Raw genomic sequence first — 5,027 nt, forward strand, 5'->3', positions numbered from 1 at the left:
TTTCAGGCTCCCAGAGAACTGCCAGGCCCAAACAAATGGTAACTGAAAAAATGTACAATATCTACCTACTTCTAACCTATTTTCTGATGCTTCTGTTTCCCACCAGAAATTGGGATTACTGGCTCCAATACTGCCCCAAGCCTTGTCTCTGTCTTGAGAAAATGAGGGAAATGATATGGCACTGATTTTTCCTATTGCTCCCAGAACTTTATTGGGAGATCCTTGTGATTCCTCTTGGACTTCATTCATGGCCATCTCAATTAGTGGGATTCAAATTAATCTCTCTCTCTCTCTCTCTCTCTCTCTCTCTCTCTCTCTCTCTCTCTCTTTCTCCCTCCCTCTCTCATCTTTTAAATCCTCTATTCCAATGAAATCTTGCATTGGAAGCCCAATATATGAAACAGATAAAAGTGTACTTGTTTTGGTTGAACTGGAGGAGGGGAAAGCAGAGTCTTACCCAGTTCCAACCTTCTCCCCTTCCCCAGATGGAGCACAATTTTTAAAACCACTGTTTTCATAATGTTAATGTTATTAGTAAGATACCAAAGAGAACTGGAAATTATAGGATCAGTTCTGTGACTATTTAAGAGATCCACCCCCAACTTTCGTATAATGGAAACAACTTCAATAGTGGATTGTCCAAAGAAAATGTGGAACACAGCATCTCCTCGAAGAAGAGGAAAATGTAGAACTGAGAAAAAAGGAGAACAGGAAGGAGAAGCACTTATTTACCTAATATTGAGAATGGTCTTGCTGAGAAAGAAAGGGCAGGAACACTTTCAACCAGCTTTGTATGGAAAGAGAAGTAAAGCATATTCAGAAACCTGATGTTTTAGTCCTGGCTAATTAGTACTATGACATTGAACAAGTTTTTAAGTCTTGGTTTCTTCATCAATAAAATGCAGCCTTTGGAATGGACAAATCTGTAAAGTCTCTTCCAGCTCTGAGACTATAATTTGGCACTGTCAAAGGAATATTGAATGATTAAGAAACACAACAAAGGCAATTACAGCAAATAGGCTCAGTTCTCACCAACCTACCATCTCTTCACTATAAATCAGGGTTTGGCAACCTTTTTCTGTGAAAGGCCAGATAATATTTTAGGCTGTTTTGCTGGTCACATACAGTTCTCTGTCACATACTCTTCTTTGTTTGAGTTTTGTTTCTTTTATAACCCTTTAAAGATGTAAAAACCATTTTTTTTAAGTCAGGGGACAATCCATACAAAAATAACCAAGACACAAGGCAGGATTTGGCGTCCCTGTTCTAAACTACCAAACAGAAGTTTCTTAGAAAACTGATAAACAGGTAGCAAGTACAATGCTGAGGAAATAATAGAAGTGCAACAAATACTTGTAAAATTGAATTGAGGCAAAGTGGTATATGATGGAGATGCATCTCTGAAGATATTTAGTTCTCTGAAAATTGAACGTAATCAAAGGTATCCTTCAGCTCTGGACTTCCAGAAAGGTGCAATAAGATCCTCTAAAAATCTGTTCCTACATAAATGCAGTAACACTGGCAAAATTATCAAAATCAACTTTTCAGAACTCTGGAAGTTAACCAAAAGCTTGCAACAATCCAATAAGTGTTTATGTTTATTCAAGAAAAATGGCTGAATCTTGTAAGAATACTACCATCCCTGAAAGCCAACAGCCTCACAACTACAGTATCCGTGACAAATAGCAACCTAGTAGCCACTGGAGAATGCAGTTGGTAGTTTGGAGTGACCCAAAATGCTCCATTCCCAGAGAATTGTCACCCTCTGACCTGTGAGGTAGCTCCCTAGAAACTCCCGCTTACAGGGTCCTTCTTTCTTTGACCTGACTCAGAGTGCACTCACTGTGAACTGCCTTTTCAGGGGGACATTAATCAGTTGCAATTGTTTAAAAATCACAGCTGCCTAAGGTAAGGATAAGAGTTGGGGCAAATGAAGCTGCTCAAAACCTTAAAAGGAAAAGCTGTAGAATTAGTTGTCTGTAGGGAGCTTTGAAAAGCTCTAACATATTCCTGGGAATTTTTAGGCCAGGCACAAGTTCAGGATTGGGTGTATTCTCAGAAAAGATCTAAAAAAGCCATAATCTCTCTCCTCTGGCTGATCTTGAGGCCCTACACAAGCATCAAGTGAAAGCTAAGGTAGAGTTGTAAACTGCCTGGCAGAGCATTGAAATAATGTCTCTCAACACAGGAACAGAGCTCCCCTCCAAAGGCTGGGAGACTTACTGGATTGAGGCATTTAAGGAAATCAAACAAAATTACATTTTCCATATAATATTATCATTGTCAAAAATGAAGGAGGAATTAGGACATTCCCAGATAAACAAAGACACAGAATTCATTGCTAGCAGACCTGTCCTACAAAAAATACTAAAGAAATTTCTCGTGGAGGAATAAAAGGACAATAGACAGTAATTCAAATCCACATAAAAATTAAAAAAACACCGTAAAGGTAAATGCATAAGTAAATATGAAAGACAGTAAAAATTTTAGTAACTCCTTTCTTCTTTTTTAAAATAAATATTAGTGTGTATATTTGAGGTTTGCAACATGATAGTTATGGGATATATATAGATAGATAGTAAAATGGTTACTAAAGTCAAGTAAATTAACATATCTACCATCTCACATAGTTACTTTTTTGTGACAAGAGCAGCTAAAATCTATTTAACAAAAATCCCTAATACAATACAATTTTATTAACTATAGTCCTCATGTTATATTAGTTCTCTAGACTTGTTCATCCTTCATATCTGCTACTTTGTATCCTTTGATCTACATGTCCCCATTTCCTACCTCCACACCCCAGTCCCTGATGACCACTGTTTTATTCTCCTTCTCTTTCTGTTTGACCTTTTCTTTTTCAGATTCCACATATAAGTGAGATCATGCAATATTTTTCTTTCTGTGTCTGGCTTATTTCAAAAGACAACTGCATGAACTAATAATTATAAAAATGTGTTGATAGACTTACTATGTATAAAGATGTAATTTGTATGTCAATAAGAGCCCAAAGGAGGTGGGGAGGAACAGAGCTATATTACAGCAAAATTTTTATATACGATTTAAACCAAGTTGGCATTAACCTAAAGTACATTGTGTTAAAATGTTATTTGTAATCTTCAAGGCAACTTCTAGAAAAAAAACCAAAATAAAATTAGTTAGAAAAAGGAATTAATGTTGTATACTAGAAAATATATACTTAACACAAAAAAGGCAAGAACTGAGTAACAAAAGAATTAAAAAATGACATAAGACATATAGAAAACAGCAAAATGGTAGATGTAATTCCTACTTTAGCAGTAATTACATTATATATAAGTAAATTAAGTGCTCAAAGGTAGAGATTGGCAGAATGGATTTCAAAAAACTATGATCCAGCTCTATGGTGTCTAAAAGATAACAATTTAGATTCAAAGACACAACTATGTTGAAAGTAAAATGATAGGAAAAGATTTACCATGCAGTCACTAAGAGAGAGAATGGCTAAAGAGAGTCACTAAAGAGAGCTAGAATGGCTATAGTAATATTAGAAAAAAATAGACTTTAAGACAAGAATTGTTACTAGAGACAAAGAACGACATTTTATAATGATAAAAGGGTCAATATATCCAGAAAACATAATTATAAATAGATATATACACCTTAACAACAGAGTACCAAAATACATGAATCAAACACTAATGAAACTAAAAGGAGAAATAGACAATTCAACTATGTTAATTGAAGACACAAATACCCCACCTTCAATAATGGATAGAACTAGGCAGAATACAAACAAATAAACAGAGGACTTGAACAACACCATAGATAAATACATGTGTATGGAATACTCTACCCAATAACAGCAGAATACACATTATTTTCTAGCACCCATAGAACATTATCCAGGATAGATCATATACTAGGCCATAAAACAATTCTCAATAAATTTAAAAGGACTGAAGTCACATAAACTATATTCTTTGAATATAGTGGAATTACATTAGAAAGCAATAATAGAAAGACATTTGGGATATTCACATATTTGTGAAAATTAAACAACACAGTTCTGACTAGCCAATGAATCAAAGATGAAATCGCAAGAGAGATTACAAAATGCTTCAAGATAAAGGGAAATGAAACCCCAATATACCAAAACTTGTGGGATGCAGCTAAAGCAGTTCTCATAGGGAAACGTGTATGAAATGTTTCAAATATGGCAACCCATAGGAACAGAGTGTATTAGTGGTTGCCAGGGGTTGGGTGTAAGAGGAAGGGGTTGTGACTGCTAATGGGTATGGGGTTTCTTTTGATGGAGGGGAATATGTTCTAATATTCGATAGTGGTATATGTTGTACAAGTTTGCGATTACACTAAAAAGCACTTTAAAAGGGTGAATTTTATAGTATGCGAATTATATGTCAATAATCTGTTATTTTTAAGAAGTACCTTTGAAAATCCCTTATATTGACAATTAATCACTGTTGATGCGATTCTTGACAATGCAACCATATATAGCAATATGCATGTATAGATGTATAATGTATATAGTAATATATACATTACATGTATAAATAAATATGTGTACAAATGTAAGAGAAAATTTTGTGGTTGTTTTGTTCTATTATATATTGTGACTACTGATGAATTCCATTAAGTTAAACTTGCATATAATAAAACGCCACTGTACTAGGAAAAGCTAAGGCTTAAGAGCCAGGAGACCTAGATCCCAGGCCTACCTTTGCCATTGAACTTCCCCCTTCAGGGCCTTTGCTTCTACATCTTAAAATTGACAAAGATGTGGGCCATAAGATATTTAAAGTACTTTCTAGCTTTAAAATTCTATAAAATATAACTCCAATCATTGCATGTTTTTCTTTAGTTACACCAAAGTAAGAGAAATGAGAGAGACACTGCCAATTTAGTGAACTCCTGAGTATTTTTCAGGCAGTACAACAAGGGCTTTTAATAATATGGGGGCCACTTTAAGTCCCATTACACTGAACTACTGGCTTCAGCATTTACCCCTGCTCTTAGCTGTTGATGCA

This window comes from Microcebus murinus, chromosome X, assembly GCF_040939455.1.
Source record: "Microcebus murinus isolate Inina chromosome X, M.murinus_Inina_mat1.0, whole genome shotgun sequence".
NCBI classification, from domain to species: domain Eukaryota; kingdom Metazoa; phylum Chordata; class Mammalia; order Primates; family Cheirogaleidae; genus Microcebus; species Microcebus murinus.